The sequence below is a fragment of the Muntiacus reevesi genome, chromosome X, assembly GCF_963930625.1.
Source record: "Muntiacus reevesi chromosome X, mMunRee1.1, whole genome shotgun sequence".
NCBI classification, from domain to species: Eukaryota; Metazoa; Chordata; class Mammalia; order Artiodactyla; family Cervidae; genus Muntiacus; species Muntiacus reevesi.
The window spans coordinates 21,968,122-21,990,696 of NC_089271.1; the positions used below are offsets into that span (position 1 = coordinate 21,968,122).

Genomic DNA, 22,575 nt, shown 5'->3' on the forward strand with positions numbered 1-22,575 from the left:
CATACCTGCTTTTTTCCTGTTCTCCCTCAATTCTTAAGCCCTGGTGACCACTAGTGTGTTCTCCATTTTCATAATTTTTTCATTTCAAGTATGTTATATCAATGGAGTCATACCTTAGAGTACTGGCTTTTTTTTTTTTAACTGTTTAGTTCTCTGGAGATTCATCCTAGTTATGTGTATCAATAGTTCAGTAGTTCACTCCTTTTTATTACTGAATAGTATTTCGTGGTATGGATGTACCATAGTTTAACTGTTCACCCGCTGAAGGACATTGGTTGTTTCTGGTTATTGCCTATTCCAATTAAGGCTGCTGTTAAAAAAAAAAAAGTAAAAAAAAAAAAAAAGCTGCTGTAAACATTCATATACAGGTCTTTGTGTGAACTTAAGTTTTTATTTTTATTTTATTTTTTTTTTCAGGCGGGGACCACAGGTTTATTGGGGGCTCCACGCACACGCTCACGGCATCACATGAGGACAGCACGGTTAAACGCGAGGTGGCCTCCGCCCACAGCTGGGGCCCCGAGGCCGTGGGGTGTGGCTGCCTCCCTGGTGGCCCAGACCCAGCTGGGTGCCTTCCTCCTGGGCAGCTGAGGGAGGGGGCCGCTGGGGTGGACCCTGGGCCCGGAAAGGGGAAGCGAGCAGGCTAGTCCGGGGAGGGACCGGGGCGGGAGGGGCGGCCGCCCTCACTCCAGGGACTGCAACATCAGCAACTGTTTGAGCACCTTCGTCTGGCTGGTCTCACGGATCTCGCCGGCCAGGAACATCTCATCCACGACCGTGTAAACCTTGTAGAAGTTGAATACCAGGTCCAGTTCACAGACGTTGTGGAAATATTCATTTAAGACCTCCACAAAGTTGTGGATGGCCTCCAGGTATGCCAGGTTGTTGTCGTTGACGTCCACGCAGATGCAGAAGTAGAGGCCGGCATAGCGTCGGTAAATGATCTTGAAGTTCCGGAACTCCACAAAGTTGGTGTGTTTGGCGTCTTGGACAGTGACCACGGCGTGCACCTCCTCGATCAGCTTCTGTTTCTCATCGTCATCGAACTGCATGTACCACTTGGCCAGGCGCGTCTTGCCTGCTCGGTTCTGGATGAGGATGAGGCGGATCATGGCGACCCCCGTCCGGACCCCAGCGGCCCCGGTCCCGCGGCTTCTGGGTGGCTCCGGCTCTGGCAGCTGTTGGGGGACCGAACTTAAGCTTTTAGTCCTCTGGAATAAATGCCTAGGAGTGCAATTGCTGAATCATGTGGTAGTGGCATGTTTAGTTTTTCAAAAACCTGCCAAACTCTTTTCCAGAATGGTTATACTTTTTTACTTTCCCATCAGTCATGTAGTCAGTTTTTGCATATCCTCACCAGCATTTGATGTTGTCACTGTTTTTTATTTTAGCCATTTTGGTAAGTGTATAGTGATATCTCATTGTTGTTTTAATTTGTATCTCTTATGGTAATGATATTGAACATCTGTTCATGGGCTTATTTGCCATCTGTATATCCTCTTTGGTGAAATGTCTGCTCATGTTTTTTCTTCATTTTGTAATTGGATTATTTACTTTTCTACAGTTGAGTTAGAAATACTAATCCTTTGTCAGATGTGTGCTTTGCAAATATTTTCTCCCAGTCTGTAGCTTGACTTTTCATCCTCTAGTTAAAGTTTTTCACAGAGAAAAATTTTACATATTGACAAAATTCAACTTACCCATTTTTCCTTGTATGGTAATTTTAGTGTTAAGTCTATGAACACTATGTGACCCTAAGTCCTAAAGATTTTCTGTTTTTTTCCTGAAAGTTTTATAGTTTCATGTTTTATATTTAAGTCCACGATCCATTTTGAGTTAATTTTTGTATTAATATAAGATAATGAGGTTTAGGTTGAGGTTCATATTTTTGCTTATCAGTGTTCAGTTGATCAAGTAGCATTTGATGAAAAGGCTCTCCTACCTCCATTGAATTACTTTTTGCACCTTTGTCAAAAATCATTTGGGCATATTTGTGTGGGTGTGTTTCTGAGTTCTCTATTTTGTTTATTGACCTATGTCTGTTGTGTTAGTTGCTCAGTCATGTCTGACTCTTTGCTACCCCATGGACTGTAGCCCACCAGGCTCCTCTGTCCATGAGATTTCCCAGACAAGAATACTGGAATGGGTTGCCATTTCCTCCTCCAGGGGCTCTTCCTGACCCAGAGATCAAACCTGGGTCTCCCGTATTGCAAGCAGATTCTTTACCGTTTGAGCCACCAGGGATTCCCTTAATCTATGTCTCTCTCTGCAAATATCACACAATCTGGAATGCGGTAGCTATTCATTAAAGTCATGAAGCCAGGTAGACTGATTCATTTCACTGTATTCCTCTTTTCCAAAATTAATTTAGCTGTTACAGTTCCTTTTTGTTTCCATATAATTCTAGAATAAACTTGGTTATATCTATAAAAAATATTTCTGGGATTTTGATGGGAATTGAATTAAATCTGTACCTGAATTGGGGGAGAACTGACATCTTTTCTCGGTTAAATCTTCCAATCCGTGAACACAGAATGTCTCTCCGTTTATTTGTCTTTTCTTTCTTTCTTCAGTGCTGTGTCATTTTCAGTATACAAGTCCTATATACATTTTATTAGATTTACACCTAAGCATTTCAATTTTTTTGGACAGATGATAAATCGTATTGTCTTTTTAAGTTTTGGTGTCCATGTGTTTATTGCTAACATATAGAAATGCAGTTGATTTTATACGTTTGTTTTGTCTCCTACATCTTCGCTGGACTCATAAGTTCAAGGAGTTCTTTTATAGATTGTTTTTACATCTATCTACATTTACATAGATATTTATGTCATCTGCAAATAGGGACAGTTTTATTTCTTCCTGTACAAACAAGTTGCCTTTTTTTCCTTTTTGTCTTGTTGCACTGACTAGGGCTTCTAGTACTGTGTTGAGTAAGGTGATTAGAGCAGATGTATTTGCCTTGTTCCTGTTCTTAGTGAGAAAGCAGTCTTTCACCAATAAGTATAGTGTTAGCTATAAGTTTTTTTTGTAGATTTTCTTTATCAAGTTGAAGACGTTACCTTCTATACCTAGGTTTCTGAAATTTTCTAATGAGAAATGGGTATTGACTTTTGTCAAATACTTTTTCTGCATAAAATGATATGGTTATGTGACTTCTCATGTTTAGTTTGTTGATGTGATGTTTGAATATTAAACTAGATTTGCATCTAGAGAATAAACCTCACTTAGTCATGGTGTATGATTCTTTTTCTTTAAAAAATTATTATGGCAGAATACACATAGCATACAATTTACCATTGTAGCCATCTAAAAGTGTATGACTAATTGTTGCTAAGAACTTTCCCAGTGTTGTGCAGCCATCACCACTATCTAATTCCAGAACATTTCATCACCTCAAAAGGAAACCTCATTCTCATTAAGCAATCACTTCCATTCCCATTTCCTACAGTCCCTGGCAACCACTAATCTGCTTTTTGTTTCTATGAATTTGCCAACTCTGCATATTTCATATAAATGGAATTATACAATATGTGGCCTTTTGTGTCTGGTTTCTTTCACTTAGCATAATGTTTTCAAGGTTCATCCATGTCATAGCATGTGTCAGTACTTCATTCCTTTCTATGACTGAATAATATGCCATATTTTGTTTATTCATTCATCTGTTGATGGATATTTGAGTTGTTTCCATCTTTTGGCTATTGTGAAGAGTGGTGCTGTGAACTTTCATGTACAAGTTTTTGTTTGAACACCTGTTTTCAATTCTTTTGGGTATATACCTAGAAGTGGAATTACTGGGTCATATGGCAATTCAATATTTTAACTTTTTGAGGAGCTGCCAAACTCTTTTCCAAAGTGGCTACACCATTTTGCATTCCCAGCAGGAATATATGGGGAAGGGTTTAAGTTTCTTCACATCCTCATCAATATTTGTTATTTTATGTTTTGCTCTTATTGTTATGGCCACCCTAATAGGTGTGAAGTGGTTTTGGTGAGACCCTAATGGTGTCTCATTGTGATTTTGATTTGCATTTCTTTATTGCTAATGATGTTGAGCATTTTGTCATATGCTTGTTAGCTATGTTTATATCGTCTTTGGAAAAATGTCTGTTACAGTCCTTTGTTCATTTTTTTTTTCTTTGTTCATTTTTTAAGTGGGTCTTTTGTTGTTGAGTTATAGAAGGTTTTTAAATATAATCTAATTATAGAACTTACATAATTCTTTTTATACATTGCAAAGTATTGTTAGTGACTTTACATCTGTATTCACGAGAGACATTGGCAATAGTTTTCATTTTTTTGTATTGTCTCTCTGATTTTGGTCAGAGAAATACTAGTTTCATAACATGAAATGGGAAGTGTTCCCTGTTTTGTTTTCTGGAAAAGATTGTGTGTAGTTGATCTTAAGTCTTTTTTAAAAGTTTGGTATAATTCTCTAATGGGAGCCATCTGGACCTTGAGATTTCTTTTTGGGGATTTTTAAGATTAAAAATTCAAATTTTTAAAGAGTTATAGGACTATTAAAATTATATATTTCATATAGGGTGCATTGTGGTAATTTGTGTTTTTTAAGGAATTGGTGCAGTTGCTCTTAGTTGTCAAGTTCTCGTGTATAGAAACACTTGTAATATTCCCTTATCATCTGAATTTCTATGTCTCCAGGGTCTGTAGTGACAGATAGTCCCAGTTTCATTCCTGATACTGGAAGTTTGTGTCCTCCCTTCCTTTCCCCTCTTTGGTCGATTTCTAGAACACCAAAATGGTTCTTGTCAATTTTATCCACCTGTATGGTTACTTTTCTGGGAAAGGATTTGTCTTCCACCTTCCCTTCTCTACTATAGTCTTTTAAAAAAAAAAAAAAGCTCTTTTCAGGTTGAAGAAGTTTCCATTTAATTGTAATTCTCTTAAGGGTTTTTATTTTGTTTTATTATACTATTATTATTTTTTGCCATGCTGCATGAACTGCCAGGGAATTTCCTTTTTTAAAAAGTTCTCTCTTCTATATATGATGAAATGATCATATTTTTGCTTTTATTCTATAAAATATCATATTACTAGATTTTCTCATATTGAACTCCTCTTGATGCATTCCTCAAAAAGTTCTGCTTGGTCACAGCACATTACCTTTTTTTTCTTTTTGGTTACGTCATGTGTCTTGTCAGATTTTAGTTTTGTAACCTGAGTTCAAACCCATGCCGCCTGCAGTGGCAGTGTGGAGCCCTAAGCACTGGACCACTGGGGAATTTCTGTACTTTACTTTTCTTTTAATGCATTGCTTAAATTTGATTTGTTACTATTTTATTCAGAAGATTTGCATGTGTATTAATAAGTGTTCTAAAATGTTACTTTATTTTACTGCTTTGTGGATTTGATATCAAGCTTATGTCACCTCATAAAATGATCTGAGTAACTTTTCCATTTCTTCTGTTTTATGAAATGTGTTGTTTGTATTATTTGAAGTTTTGGTAAAACTGTATGGGCTTGGTATTTCTTATCATGGGAGATGTTTGATTGTCAGTTCAAGTTTTGGTAATTTACATTTCTCTTGAAATCTCACCATGTCCTCTTAGTTTTCAGATGTACTAGAATAAAGCTGTTCATTTGTGTATGCGTTAGTCCCTCAGTTGTGTCTGACTCTGTGTGACCCCATGGACTGTAGCCTGCCAGGCTCTTCTGTCAATGGAATTCTCCAGGCAAGAACACTGGAATGGGTAGCCATTCCCTTCCCTAGGGGATCTCCCTACCCAGGGATCAAACCCAGGTCTCCTGCATTGCAGGCAGATTCTTTACCATCTGAGCCATCAGGGAAGTTGTTCATAGTATTCCTATATGTTGTTAAAAATATCTGCTATTACTGTTTGTTGTTTATTTTCTCATCTCTCTGATAAGCAGACATCCTGGAGATTTTTTATGTAGTATTTTGTTACAGAACAACATTTTATTGTTGACCATTTTGTTTTCTATCATTAATTTCTGCTCTTACATGTATTTTTTTTCCTTTTTTTCTCCCCCTGGTTCCCTGACCAGGGACCAAACCTGTGCCCTCAGCAGTGAAAGTGCAGAGTCCTAGCCAGGAAGCAGAGAACTTATATTTTTATACTCACTTTTCTACTTTTGAGAGCTTTACTTTCTTCACCCCAGGGTCCTGAACTGAATATGGAACTCATTTATTCTCAGGCTTTTCTGTTTTATTCCACTTTTTTTTCTTAAATCAAGCTCCTTCCCCAGGAGCAGCCACTGGAACTGTCTTGTTCCTTAAGACTCAGGGTATTTATTTTTTACTGAAATATAGTTCACATATTGTGAACTCATTCATTTGAACTCATAAACTCATTCATTTAAAGTGTGTGATTCAGCGGGTCCTAGTATATTCAAGAAGTTGTGTAATCAGCACCACTATCTCATTCCCAAACCCCATACCCCATATCCATTAGGCAGTCATTTCCTGCCCCAACCCCTGGCAACCACTAATCTACTTTCTGTTTCTATGGATTTGCCTGTTCTAGACTTTTAACATATATGGAATCATATCATATATGGCCTTTTATACTTGACTTTGATTTAGTATAATGTTTTCAAGATTTATCCATGCTGTAGCGTGTATCAGTACTTGTGTTAGTTTCTTAGGGCTGACATAACAAATTACCACAAAGTGGATCCCTTAACTGAAATTTATTGTGTCATGATTACAGAGGCTAGAGGTCTGAGATGAGGGTGTCAGCAGGAATGGTTCCTCCAGGAGGCTGTGAAGGAGAAACTGTTCCAGGCTGCTTGCCACACTTCTTGTAGTCAGCTGACAATTTTTGATCTTCCTTGACTTGTAGGAGGAAAGCATTTAATCTTTGTATGTCAAGTATTTGTTACCTAGATATTCTCAGTGCTACCTCTCCATTATAAAATTCCAATTTCACCTCTCATCTAGAGGTTTTAACCTCCACTGATAATTGGAATGTAAATGCGTAATTTCATTAGAGGTGGCAAAATGTTGATTTTCTAATTCTCTCATTCTTTTTGGCCAGTGGGGCCCCTTCACGGTGACTCCTCTGCTGTCCTGGTAGCATCCTTGCACGTTGTCATACAGAATAATTTACTACCCTAAAAATCCCCTTGCTCCACTACTCATTCCTCTTTTCCTCTGTCCCCTCCATCCCCTGGCAACCACTGATCTTTTTACACTCTCCATAGTTTTGCCTTTTCTAGAATGTCATAGTTGGAATAGTACAGTATATAACCTTTTCAGGTTAGCATCCTTCACTTCAGCAATATGTGTTTAAAGTTCCTCCATGTCTTCCTGGCTTGATAGATTATTTTTTTTTTACCACTGAATAATATTCCATTGTATGAATGTAACACTTTGTTTATTCATTCATCTATTGAAGGATGTCTTGATTGTTTCCACATTTTGGCAATTATGAATAAAACTGCTGTGGATACTCATGTGCAGATGTTTTTTGTGTGAGCATAAGTTTTTGATTCATTTGGGTAAATACTGAGGAGAGAAATTGCTGGATCATATGGTAAGAGTATGTTTAGTTTTGTATGAAACTGCCAAACTGTCTTCCAGAGTGACTGTACGTTTTACATTCTCACCTGCAATGAATGAGAGGGTTCCTGTACTTTGTTGAGGCTTTTTGATTCTAGTGATCCTGGTGGGTGAGAAGTGGTATCCCATTTTTGTTTTGATTTGCATTCCCTGATGGCTAATGATGTTGAACTTTTTTTTCACGCTGTTCTTTATTGAGGCAACATTGGTTTATAACATTATATGAGTTTCATGTGTACATTATATTTAAACTTCTGTATACACTATAATGCACTCAATACCAAAAATTTAGTTTTCTTTCATCACCATATACTTGACCCCCTTTACCCATCTCATCCTTACACTCTTCCCCTTTGGTCACCACTACTCTGTTCTCCGTATCTATGCGTTTGTTTTGGTTTGGTTTGTTCATTTATTTAGTTTTTTTTGTTTGTTTGTTTTGTATTCCACATGTCTGAAATCATGTGGTATTTGTCTTTCTACATCTGACTTATTTCACTTTGCATAATACCCTCAAGGTCCATCCATGTTCTTGCATATAGCAAGATTTCATATTTTTATGACTGAGTAGTATTCCACTGTCATGTGTGTGTGTGTGTGTGTGTGTGTGTGTGTGTGTGATGTCTCATTTATCCATTTGTCCATTGGTGGGTGCTTAGGTTGTTTTCATATCTTGACTATTGTAAAGAATGCTGTGATGTACATAGGGGTTCATATATCTTTTCAAATTAGTGTTCATGTATCCTTTGGATAAATAACCGGAAGTTGGATAGACAGATCATGTGATAGTTCTGTTCTTAATTTTTTGAGCAATCTCCATCTTTTTTTTCCATAGTGGCAGTGCCAGTCTACATTCTTACTAACAGTGTATGTGAGCTCCTTTTTCCCAACACCTTTGCTAGTACTTGTTGTTTCTTGCCTTTTTGATAGTTGCCATTCTGATAGGTGTGAGTTGATATCTCATTGTGGTTTTGATTTGCATTTCTGTAACAGTTGATGATGTTGAACATCATTTCATGTGCCTGTTAGCCATCTATATGTCCTCTTTGGAAAAATGTCTGTTCAGCTCCTCTACCCATTTTTGTTTGTTTGTTTTATTTATATTTTCATTGGAGGAAACTTGCTTTACAATATTATGTTGGTTTCTGCCATATAACAATGCAAATCAGTCATATACCTCCCCTCCTTGTTGAGCCTCCCTCCCCTCTCCCTATCCCACCCATCTAGGTTATCACAGAGAACCAGGCTGGGCTCCGTGTGTTATATAGCAATTTCCCACTCTTTTACACATGATAGTGTATATATGTCAATGCTACCTTCTCAATTCATCCCATCCTAACTTTCCCCCATTGTATCCACAAGTCCTTTACTAGGTTCATCAGTACCATTTTTCTAGATTCCATATATATGCATTAATATACAATACTTGTTTTTCTCTTTCTGAATTACTTCACTCTGTCAGAGGCTCTAGTTCATCTACCTCATTATAATTGACTCAGATTCATCCCTTTTATGGCTGAGTAATATTCCATTGTATATATGTACCACATCTTCTTTACCCATTCATCTGTCAATAGACATCTAGGTTGCTTCCATGTCCTGGCTATTGTAAATAGTGCTGCAGTGAACATTGGGGTGTGTATGTCTTTTAGAATTGTGGTTTTTCTCAGGGTATATGCCCAGTAAGTGGGATTGCTGGTTCATATGGTAGATTTATTCCTAGTTTTTTAAAGAACCTCCATACTTGTCTCCATAATGGCTGTATCAGTTTTCATTCCCACCAATCTTGCAGGAGGGTTCCCTTTTCTCCACATCCTCTCCAGTATTTATTTTTTGTAGATTTTTCGATGATGGCCATTCTGACTGGTGTGAGGTGATTTGCATGTCTCTAATAATGAGTGATGTTGAGCATCTTTTCATATGTTTATTGGCCATTTGTATATCTTCCTTAGAGAAATGTCTATTCATATCATTTGCTCATTTTAACAAATGGATTGTCTTCATATTATTGTGTTGTAATAGTTCTTTATATAGTCTGGATACAAAGCTCTTATCAGATTTATGATTTGCAAATATGTTCTCCCATTCTTTGAGTTTTTGCATTTTCTTGATGGTATCTTTTGAAACACAAAAGCTTTTCATTTTCATAAAGTCCAGTTTATCTATGTTCCCTTTTGTTGTTCATGGTTCTGGTGTCATACCTAAGAATCCTTTGCCAAATCATGATTTAGTGTTAAACCTATGAGTTATTTAGCAGCACTGTAGAGTTCTAAACATTTTTTCAGCTTTATTGAAGCTAAATTTTTTTAAATTTCTTTTTATAGTTGTTTTCCATCAGGGTTAAGGCTACTACTGATGCTTTGAAATTTGTTGAGACTTCATTTGTCACTTATATCTGATCATTCTTTATAAATGTTCCATATGTAATAGAGCAGAATGAACAGAATTTTTTGTTGGTCAGTTTATCTTGTTGTGGATTTACTTATATGTCTTTCTTATGTCTTTCTCCAAATCTGGAGAATTTTCAACCATTATTTCTTCAAATATTTTTTCTGTACTAATCTCTTTCTGCTTTCCTGGGACCTAAGTGGTACAAATGGTATACACACACTCTTTGGTATTTTTTCACAGTTCTGAAGTTCTGTTAAATTTCTTCAGTTTTCTTTCTTTCCATTTTTTGGATTGGATAATTTCTGTTAATCTATCGTCAGTCTCACTAATTGTTTCCTTTGCCATCTGTAATGGTTACTTTTATGTGTCAACTTGGCTAGGTTATGGTACCCAGTGTTTGGTCAAAAACTGGTTTAGATGTTGCTGTGAAGATATTTTTAAATATGTTAACATTTAAATAAGCAGACTTGAATAAAGTAGGTTATCCTTTATTATGTGGGTGGGCTTTATTTAATTAGTTGAAGGCCTCAAGAGAAAAGATTTCCCTCTCTTAAGGAGAAAGAATTCTGCTTCTAGACTGCTTTTGGACTCAAGACTGTGACATCAATTTTTCCTTGAGTCTCCAGCCTCCTCTTGTGCCCTGAAGATTTTGGTTTTCGCAGCCTCCACAATTACATTGGACTTCCCAGGCAGTACAGATGGTTAAGAATCCACCTGCCAGTGCAGGAGACATGGGTTCAATCCTTGGGTCGGGAAGATCCCATAGAGGAGGAAATGGCAAACCACTTCAGTATTCTTGCTTGGAAAATTCCACAGACAGAGAAGCCTGGCAGGTTTTAGTCCACGGGGTTGAAAAGAGCAATGACTGGGCACACACACACACTATTGCATTATCCAGTTCTTTAAAATCAATCATTCTCTCTCCATGTATATATACTCTATCACTGATGTTTTGCAGTTTGATGCCAATGTATCAAAAAGAAAAAGCACCCACTAACTTCCAAAATGACCCCTAGAGGGCAGTATTGCCCCCTCATTGTGTCCGTAGCACTTTTGAGGTAATTGCTATCTCATTTGATTGAGGTTGCTGTTTGGCCAGAGACTGGCTGGGTTGTGAGATCTGGGCTGTAGATCTTCAGTTTCTCATGTGCCCAAAGCTAGACTAATCCCCTTTTTATAGACAAAACAGTATGGATTCCAAAATTTTAAAGTAAGAATATATCCTATATAATCCTCATTTTATATGAACATAATGCATGAGATGAGCTAAATAGAAGTAAATATGTGATTATATATATAAAATGAGGACTTTATACATGTATATTTTCTATACATGTATTACACATTTACTTCTATTAAACTTATCCTGTGAATTTTTAATTTCATATATTGTATTTTTGTCATCTAAAATTTCCAATGGTTAGTTTTTATAGTTTCTTTTTACTGTGCTGTGAACTATCTTTTTATTTATTTGAAGGGTGTGTTTGCCTCACAGAGCATAATTATAACAGCTTTAAAGTCTTTGTCAATTTCAACATCTGAATCATCTTGGATTTGGCATCCATTGAAGGTCTTTTCCTTTGGGAATTAGTCACATTTTCTTAATTCTTAGTATGTCAAGTAATTTTGGATTGTATACTGAATATTCTGAACCTAAAGTAAGAATCTGGGTCCTGTTAAAGTCCTCTGATGGGTGAGATTTTTTAAAAGTGATTCCTCCTACACTTTCCAGCTTTTGGGGGCACATTTTCTCAGACCTCTGGCCCAAACTATGGGATTCCTTGGATTTTTTTTCTCCTTGTACTGTCTACGGTAGCTGTGCTAGAGACTTTCTTTCTGATCAGTGTTGGGACAGAATGTAGGTAAAAATTTGGTAACTTACCCCTGTATGAGTCACTTCCTAAAGTTTTTACTTCTCTTCTCAATTCACCTCCTTTGCTTACTTTTCAGGATTATCAAGTAGTTGCTTGTTGTGTCCTGTTTTTTCCCCCAGAAATTTTAGTTGTTTGAAGTGGAATAGAGAGATTGTAGTGGGCTTACTCTTTTCTTGTGTGGTACCAGAAATCGGTACATCCACAGTGTTTCTTTTAGTGAAAGTCTGTGAGTGGTAAATTACTTCTTTGTATGTCTGTAAATATCTCTATTTTGCCTTTACAATGGTAATTTACCTAGGTATAAAATCCTATGTTACTAATAATTTCCCTTTTTCAATTTGAAAATATCATTCCACTGTCTTCTGGTACCAGTTGTTGGCTGATGCAAAGTCTTCTGGTATTCTGATTTTCATTTCTTAGTGGTTTTTTTCTCTTGTGACTTTCAAGATCCCCTTTATCATTAATGTTTTTCAGCTTCACTTCAATGTGTCAAGAAAAAATACCCACAAACTTCCAAAATTCTCCCTAGAGGGCAGTATTGCTCCTGTTGAACCTGTGCTCTTTTGAGATAATTGTCACTTGAGTTGTTGTTGGCCAGACACTGGCTGGGTTGTGAGATCTGGGCTGTAGGTCTGCAGTTTCTCGTGGTTTCAAAGGCTAGACTAATTCCCCTTTTATAGATAAAATAACATGAATTCCAAAATTTCAGAGTAAGAGTTGTATCTATAGACCACATAATCCTCATTTCTGGGTTTATAGCCTATTAATCCCTATTTAACTGACTCATGGAAATCTGCAGCTTTCACTAAGCTTTTGGCTAACTTCCTTCAGTCCTTAATTGCTTTGTATTTCTTTATTCCTTTTAAGGTATTTAAATATATTTCAAAGTAACTTAAAGCCACTTAAGGCCATCTCATTGGATCATTTGCCTTCCTTCCTTCCTTCCCCCAACTATCCATTCATTTATGTAACATTAATTGAGTTACAATGCCAGTTTCTATACTACACCAGGGAACAGAGATAAATAAAACCCATACCCTTTTCTCAAGGTTAGCCTCTTCAGTTAGTTCAGTTCAGTCGCTCAGTCGTGTTTGACTCTTTGCAACCCCAGGAACTACTGCACGCCAGGCTTCCCTGTCCATCACCAACTCCTGGAGCTTGCTCAAACTCGTGTCCATTGAGTCGGTGATACCATCCAACCATCTCATCTTCTGTCATCCCCTTCTCCTCCTGCCTTCAATCTTTCCCAGCATCAGGGTCTTTTCAAATGAGTCAGTTCTTCACATCAGGTAGCCAAAATATTGGAGTTTCAGCTTTAGCCTCTTCAGTACATTATTAAATCCAGATAAAAATTTCATGATGTAAAAGAGTGTTTTAAGGAACATGTGAAGCTGTGCCAGAAAGGTCTTTGATTTAAATGACAATTTCTTTCTTGGTGGGTATGGTATTTTTAGTCAGGAGAAACTTGTTCCTCAAGCGTTTATAAAGCCAGTACTGCTACTTTATTTAAAATATGTTATAGTAATATTGATCCATGTGCCGGGTGGTTGTGAGATATTTTACAATATTTGCTGTCAATTTTATTCAGCAGAGAAATTGTTACTGGAAATAGTACTTTTGGGAAATGTTATTTTGTCAGACTGAATTATTCTATAACATGTTGTGTTGAACCTGAAAGTAATCGACAAGTATTCAAAATTAATTCAAAAGACATTTGCTCCTTGGAAGAAAAGCAATGACAAACCTAGATTAAAAAAAAAGCAGAGACATTACTTTTCCTACAAGGTCGTAGAGTCAAAGCTATGGTTTTTTTCAATAGTCATGCACAGATGTGAGAGCTGGACAATAAAAAAGACTGAGCACCAAAGAATTGACACCTTTGAACTGTAGTGCTGGAGAAGACTCTTGAGAATCCCTTGGACAGCAAGGAGATGCAACCAGTCAATCCTAAAGGAAATCACCCCTAAATATTCATTGGAAGGACTGATGCTGAAGCTGAAACTCCAATATTTTGGCCACCTGATGCGAAGAGTCAACTCATTAGAAAAGACTCTGGTGCTGGGAAAGATTGAAGGCAGGAGGAGAAGGGGATGACAGAGTATGAGATGGTTGATGGCATCACCCACTCAATGGACATGAGTTTGAGCAAATTCTGGGAGATAGTGAAGGACAGGGAAGCCTGGCTTGCTGCAGTCCATGGGGTTGCAAAAAGTCGAACATGACTGAGCCACTGAACAACAACAACAAATAACATCATTTCAAGAAGACATTTGACAACATTTAATTTTTGAGCAAAAACAATAGAAATATAAATGTGCTTGTATAATTTTACAAATTATTTGTTACTAAATATTCCAAGAAAGAAGTGATTGGTTTAGATTAGGGACCTCTTTATTTATCATAAGATTTGTTCAGAGTTTGGACTTTGAATTTTTATTTAATATGTGAGTTAAAAATATGAAGAATCAAACTGTGTATTAACTGTTAAAACTTTTTTTTTAAGTGTAGATATACCTTGTTTGGGGAAATAAACATCATTAGTGAGAAGTAGATAATCTGTATGATAATTTTACCTAAATCAAATGGCTGTTAATTGAATACTATTCCAAAATTTATTATAGAAACCTATACATGAGCAAATTTGTTTTAAACCATAAAGTACTATATTTACAGGAAATATTAAAATTTGTAGTAACAATTTTTTTTTTTTTTTTTTTTTAATATTATTTTATTAGTTGGAGGCCAATCACTTTACAACATTTCAGTGGGTTTTGTCATACATTGACATGAATCAGCCATATAGTTACATGTATTCCCCATCCCGCATCCCGATCTGTAGTAACAATTTAAAGGAATCTCAGGGCTAAAAGTATCATGAAGTGATTTCATAGACTTAGTTTACTTAAATGAGTAAGGCCATAAGAAAAAAAATATGGGTAAATAAATTTTCCCATTGGAAGAGAGGAAGAATGGAAATGAAGTCCCTCATTTTCAGTTTTTCATTCACAATTTAGTGTGCAGTCCTCCAGGGGATAGGACTAATAGTTCCATTACTGGTAAAAATATTAGGATAAAATCCAGGAAATTGAGGAAAACATTGAAATATTAAAATGGAATTGAAAATATTCATGCATATCCATGATTAACTAGTGTGCTAATTATTATACAAAACAATATTTCTACCAACTTAGAGGCTTAATGCAAGATACATTTATTATGTTACACTTTTTGTGGGTCAGGAGTCTGGGCATAGCTTAGTTAGATGCCCTGCTTCAGGGACTAAAAAACTGCAATCGAGGTGTTAGCCAGGGCTGTGGTCACATCTGCTTCCAACCTCACATGTTTGTTGGCAGCCTTTCATTCTTTGTAGGTTGCTGGACTGAGGGCCTCAGTTTCTTGCTGGCTCTCAGCCAAAGGCTGCTCTTAGTTCCTTACCCAAGTGGCCTTCTCCAAAAGCAGCTCACAACATGGCAGCTGGCTTCTTTAAAACCAGCAAGGGAGATAGTGTCTTTGCAAGACTGGTGTTGGCCATACATGCTATAGTCATAGATGTACATATATATGATCATGTGCATCCTTTCACCTTTGGCACATACTACTGACCAGAAGCAAGTCATAGTTCTTCCCACTTTTAGGAGCAGGTAGGTACATAAAGGTATGAACACCAGAAGACAGGGATCATAGTGGTCACCTTAAAGTCTGTCTGCCCCAATATGTATTTTTTTTTAGGTCTGTCCATTAAAATGACCTAAAAGCAATGTCACCTCAGTACTAACGAACACTCCCTCATGCTCAGGTTGTAGCCTCTGAAGACCATTCCCCTTAAAGGGAAGCTGGGTCCTTTTGGAGAAAGAGCTTTTTCCAGGGCTGGGACAGGGAAAGTACAAGGAGATCTAGGGACATCTTTTATGCTCACAATCCATAATGTTCTCAAAAATCAGTGAGGTTATGTTCCACTGGCCACAGTCATAACATTTAGAACATTATAAAGACTAATGGTGGCAATTAAAGGAAACAAATGAATTCTGTGAAAACCCATTATTTAATAATGATGTTCAAAATAGAGAAACTAAACAAACCCAGAAGGTGGAAGGTTGCTCTGAACAACTGTAGGACCATCTCTTCAATAGTCAACATCATAACAAAAGATACCTAAAAATTAAATGCTGTTGGTGGTCCTTGAACAGATCATGATTTGGATGAAACAACTGATAAGGGCATTTTTATGTTATTTGGGAAATTTTTAATATGGTTTAGGTATTTGATGAAATGGAAAGATGGAGTTTGTTGACTTAAAAAAGGAGGTTATAAAATAGCATGTACACTGTGATCCATCCTTGCAAAAAGTACACACACATGCATATACATAATAGTGTAGGAAAACCTCTTGAAGTACAGATACTGAGGTGTTAACAATGGTGGATCTCTGTGATGGGTGGCGGGGGGTGTTTATGAATTTCTTTTTATTTCTGAAACAAATAACTACAAATTAGTAGCTTAAAACAATACAAACTTATTTTCTTATAGGTTTTGAGGCCTTCTGATTCCTCTCCTTCCCTTTTCTAAGAATCCTTGTGATTACATTGAGCGCACATGGATCATTCAAGGTAATCTCTCCATCTCAAGATCTTTCATTTAGAAAGATAGAGTGGGAGGGAGGGTAGAGTGGGAGGGAGGTTCAAGGGGGAGGGAATTTATGTATGCATATAGCTGATTCATGTTGTTGTATAGCAGAAATTAACCAACATTGAGAAGCAATTATCCTCTGATTAAAAAAAAAATCCTTCACTTAGTCACATCTGCAGAATCCCTTTTGCCATGTAAATGGTTCCAGGGATAAGGTCATGGACATCTTTGAGGAGGGCCATGATTCTGTCTGCCACAGAGTATGTTTTTACTTTTTACTTTTGTGTCTAGATTTTGTAATTTTATTTTATTTTATTTTATTTTTTTAGATTTTGTAATTTTATATAACATGTATGTGTTACTTAAAATGTGTAAGTTAAGGCACTTACCTGGTGGTCCAGGGGTTAAGACTCCATGCTCCCAAGCAGAGGGCGCAAGTTAGATCCCTGGTGGGGAAACTAAGACCCCACATGCACCACAGTGCAGCCGAAAAAAGAAACAAAATTTTTTTTTAAAAATATGTAAATTAAAAGTAGAAAAATGTTATAGTTTAATTTCAAGTCACACGAATTGTGGTTATTTATAAACTTTACCTGGCTCCATGTGAAGTTTGAACTTTGCATCCATTTATTTTCTTACTTTTTATTTGTGCCAAATCATAAAATTCAAGTTCACAATTCCATGTTGCTAGAAATTGCAGCAAGTATTTGGTAGCTGGGTCAGAGACTTCTGTATATCGGATTGAACAAGGAGCCATGAATCGAGAAGTCATTTCTTCCATTTGTTGTCTCCCCCAGCCACTAATGGGTGAAGTATCAAACCCAAATTCTGCAAGGATGAATGTTTTGCCTTAGGAGAGTGGGTCTCCCTGGGGGCAGTGCCATCAACGGTATACTTTGAAAACACATGGGGCTATTTTGGTTGTTACAGTGATTGACAGGAATCCCCTGGCAGGGATCTCCTGGCAGTTAGAGGGCAGGAGCCAAGAATGTCATGTGTCCTTCAGTGTCTATGACATTTGTACAGGGATGAACGTTCCTCTGTTTTACATAATTTTCAAATGTCCCTCTAGCCATCCATGTGTATGAAAAAACTATCTGTGGTCGTCCAAGCCTAAGCCTAACCTCATTTACATGTAAAGTTAAAGTACTTTCTTTTTCTAAAATTTACTTTAAAAAATATGGTATGCTTTCACAAATGTGCATGTCATTCTGTTCAAGGGCCATGCTTATCCTCTCTGTATAATTCTAATCTTAGTATACTGCTGCTGAAGCAAGCATAACTCAAAGTATTTTTTGAGCAGTTTTAATATCCTGGAATTTTCCAGGAACGGAACTACTGTGTAAATTGAAAGGAGTATGTGTTGTTTTGTTTGGAACCTTACCAAGAATGGTTTAATGTTTTAGAAAATCACACCAATGACATCAATGCCATTTATGGGCTGTGCTGGATATCTTCCATTGCCCTTCCAGATTCACTCCACCCTCTCTGCCTCACTGTACCCTGGGAAGGGATTGGATCAATAGATTTCATTGCCCTCTGGCTTCTGGGTAGGTTCACTCATTAGAGAGCATGGGCAGGAGATCTGGAAGGCAAAAGGAGAGTGAGATATGCCACTTGAAAGGACCACTAGAAACAAGATGTTATCTAATCCATGGAAGCATAAAGTTAGATATGACACCAGTATTCTGTTTGAAAATGATAATGTTATATATACGATTGAATCCAGGCTAGTCAGAAGGCACCAGTAAACTGCCTGAAGAGGTGTTTTAAACTCCTGTGGTACTTTATCCTATCAATTTATTTCTCACTTAATCCACATTTATGGCTTCCTGAGAGTTCTCTCTGACTGGTTAACAGAGAAAAAGCACAGGCCTGGTTTTTGCAGTTTGCTGGCACCAGCTAAAGGCAGAAGGTATTTCTAGGGGCAAAACTTCAGGCAGTACGTCTTACTGTTCACTTCAAGTGGGAGGAGAGATGGCCTCTTTTCTCCCTGGGCATAGTATAATTGGGAGATACAATCTGACACAGCCCAGAGTGTCCCTGCTTGTTCTTGCTTTATGTGCCAGGAATGTAAGGCCCTGACCACTTTACCTGACTCATTTCTCTGGGCTGTACGTGCAAGGAGCTGCCTTGAGGAAGGAGGTGATATTTCCTTCTGGGTAAAGAGCAAGCTTACTATAAAAGATGTCAATTCCCCAAGGCCAGTGTCCTTTGGCTGTGATGCAGACATGAATTGTGTACATAGTATGTCCTCCTGGCCCCTCTGCATGGCCTCTTTTTTGAGCTTGGGGCTGTGGGGAACCTACACAAGTATGCTGATGGTGCTGCTACTGCTTACTGTGCTACTGGCATCCAGGAAATGGTAACAGACTAACTTGTTAGCTTGTAAATAGGAGAAAATCCCATACCCTGACAAATATTTGTTAAATACTTTGCTGTTGGCTTTATAAACCTTTTGCAAATTGTGTGACATGAACCTGATTTTGCATTGAGTGTTGCAACTCAGAGTTCTTCCTCTGTGGCTTTGGTGCCTTAGGGGAAAATGTTGCCACTTCTATGTTTGAATATCTTATTTTTTTCTCTATTCAGGCAAAACTGCCTTGGCAGAAGTGTCACTGCATATCTGTTGAAAAAGAACAGGTACATTTTAATGACTTCATGAAACCATTTGACGAAGTTTCATAGCAAACAATACTAAGGACTAGGAGTGAATGGATTGCTAATATTGTAAATCAGAAATTCAAATATTTGTTGTTAGGTTTTTTCTATTTACTCCATAGATGGATAACATTACATGTTCCTATTCCAATTGTTTGTAATTTTGTTTTGCCCCTTTCTTTCCATAGTAAGTTTAATCTTCTTAGAATTGTCCTTATTTCTCATAGTTCTGAATAATGAAATTTCAGTATTTAGTCTGAAAAAACCATGGGCCCTCCTAACTGCTGTTGTAAGAAATCCCAGCAACAGAATAAGAAGACAATATTCTGGTTTCTTAAGATGTCCTTAAAATGTTATATCTAACAAAGGGGTCTTATAAGATATCTGGAACTGAGAACTTACAGCTTATTCTGTGAAAGTAACCTTGGCCTTAAAAAGCCTGTTTTGTTTTTTTTTTTTTTTTGTATTATTTAGTAATATGTTTCCCTGGTAATGCTATTTAAATCTACATCTCCATGTCCTAAAAGCTATGAATACCTATGAGTTGGTTTTAATAGCCAAGTGAAATGAATATTTATGTACACACACAAACGTGTATGCAAATATTTATAGCATCATTATCAAAAACTGGAAACAACCAGATGTCCTTCAGCAGGTGAATGGATAAACAAACTGGTTGCTGTTGCTGTTTAGTTGCTAAGTTATGTCTGCCTCTTTGTGACCGCATGGACTGTAGCCCATCAGGTTCTTCTGTTCATGGGATTTCCCAGGCAAGAATACTGGAGTGGGTTGCCATTTCCTTCTCCAGGGGATCTTTCTGACCCAAGGATCGAACCCATATCTCCTGCTTGGCTGACAGATTCTTTACCACTTTTGCCACCTGGGAAACCCGTAAACAAACCGGTGCATGCATACAATGGAATACTAGTCAGTAATAAGAAGTAAAGATCTATTGATTCACTCAGCAAAATGAATGAATCTTTCTTTTTGTGATAAAGTATGCATAACATAAGCACTGATGAATCTTAATTCATTTTGCCAAGCAAAATGGGTCCAAAGACCCGAAAGTACTGTATGATTCTATTGATATGGCTTGTTGCTGTTGTTGTTGTTGCACTGGGTCTTTGTTGCTGTACAAGGGTTTTTTTCTGTAACTGTGGAGAGTGGAGGCTACTCTCCAGTTGTGATGCATGGGCTTATTGCAGTGGCCTCTTCTGTTGCCAAGCATGGGCTCCAGGGCATACAGGCTTCAGTAGTTGCAGCACTTGGGCTCAGCAGTTATGGTTCACAGGCTTAGTTGCCCCATGGCATGTGGGATCTTCCCAGACAGGGCTCCAACCCGTGTCCCCTGCATTGGCAGGCAGATTCCCATCCACTGTCCTACCAGGGAAGTCCTCATATGGCATTTTGAAAAAGGCAAAACTAAAGATATGTGTATTAGTTTCCTATCGCTGCTATAAAAATTTAACACAAATTTATTCTCTTACAATTCTGGAGGCCAGAAATTTGAAATCAGTTTCACTAGGCTAAATAAAGTCAAGGTGTTGTAGGGCTGGTTTCTTCTTGAACCTCTAGAGAAGAATTCATTTTCCATGACTTCTCTAGCTTCCGGAGGCAGCCTGTTTTTCTCAGCTTGTGACTCCTTCCTCACATCACTCCAACCTTTTGCTTCCATTCTCAGGTCTCCTACTGTCTCATTTGACTTTCTTGCTGCCCTCTTTAAGGACCCTTGTGATTACATTTAGGACCCACCTGGATAATCCAGGGTAGTCTGTCAATCACGAGACTTTAATTTAGTCACATCTGTAAAATCCCCTTTGTCATATGATATAATATTCAATAGTTGTGGGGATTAGGACATGGATATCTTTCCATGTCACTATTTTTTTTTTTTTATTGCTGCACGGGGTCTTTGTTGCTGCACACAGGCTTTCTCTAGTTGTGGCAAGCAGGGGCTACTCTTTGTTGCATTGCATGCGCTTCTTATTGAGGTAGCTTTTCTTGTTGTGGAGCATGGGCTCTAGGGCTTGGGCTTCAGTAGTTGTGGCACCTGGTCTCAGAAGTTGTGTCTCACAGGCTCTAGAGCTCTGGCTCAGTAGTTGTGGCGCACAGACTTACTTGCCTTGTGGCATGTGGAACCTCCCCAGACCAGGGATCAAACCCATGTTCCCTGCACTGGCAGGCAGATTTTTTACCACTGAGCCACCAAGGAAGCCCAGTCTATTAATGTATTTTCATCTTTCATTTATCTTAATTTGCATTTGTTTTATGTATTTCTACTTCATTTACATGAATCATTTTGTGCTTCATTTAATAATAGTTAATACTACTATATCTCATATTTGAAAGTTGCTAAGAGAGTCGATCTTAAAAGTTCTCATCACAATAAAAAAGATTCTGTAACTATGTATAGTGATGGATGTTAACTAGACTTATTGTGGGAATAATTTTGCAATATGTACTTATATTGAGTCATTATGTTATATACCTGACACTAGTATAATAATGTTTGTCAATTATACCTCAATATATATGTTTTTAAAAGCCCATGTTTTAACTAATGTAAGACTGTCAACAAAAAGAACTATACATAAATACTGTTCTCTAGTTGGTAAATAGATACAGAAATATAGATAGGTCTATATATGTAAGATAGTATACTTAGATATATTTTCTGGCTCTGGCTGCTGAAATGACCTAGAAACAGTTACACCCCAACAGTAGGAAGCACACCTCGCATCCAGATCTTTGTTTCTAAACACCATTCTCCCATAAATGGAATCAGGGCTCCTTGAAGAAATGGCTAATTCTAGGCACTGGGGCAGGAAGATACAAAATGAGTACAAAACATTTGGTGGGACCAGAGGGGAAAAAAACAATGGGACCCTACACTTGTTCTTTCTAGACCCCTGCTATGAATCATACACTTTGATGTATTTTTTTAATGTTTATTTTTATTTATTTATTTGGCTGTGCCAGGTCTTAGTTGCAGCATTTGGGATCTTTAGTTGTAGCATGCAAACTGTTAGTTGTAGCATGTGGGATCTAGTTCCCTGACCAGGGATTGGACCTGGACCCTGTGCATTGGGAGTGTGGAATCTTAGCCACTGGACCACCAGAGAAGTCCCTGTGAGGTATATTTTGACTTTCATACCCTTGCTATATATGGTGTGTGCTTTCCCTGTAATAAACTGTACATTTGTAAGTTTTTCTCATTTTAGGGTCCTGTGATTACAGGACACAAAGTGATGCAGTTTTTTTTTTCAGGTTGTATTCCATTACAAGTTATTACACGGTTTTGAATATGATTCCCTGTTGTTTAGTTACTAAGTCATGTCCAACTCTTATGCCGCCCCATGGACTGTAGCCTACAAGGCTCCTCTGTCCTTGGAATTTTCCAGGCAGGAATACTGGAGTGGGTTGCCATTTCCTCCTCCAGGGGATCCTCCCAACATAAATCTGTGTTGCTTATCTATTTTA

The 22,575-nt window shown here is 37.6% G+C and overlaps 1 non-coding gene and 1 pseudogene across 1 annotated transcript; both read right to left on the reverse strand.

The window, feature by feature from the left end:
- Window positions 1-431: 431 nt before the first annotated feature.
- Window positions 432-1,185, reverse strand: LOC136153599 (AP-2 complex subunit sigma pseudogene; annotated as a pseudogene).
- Window positions 1,186-17,608: 16,423 nt separating this feature from the next.
- Window positions 17,609-17,713, reverse strand: LOC136154922 (U6 spliceosomal RNA). Its single transcript, XR_010660622.1, has one exon. It is a non-coding gene; the product is annotated as a U6 spliceosomal RNA (small nuclear RNA).
- Window positions 17,714-22,575: the final 4,862 nt, after the last annotated feature.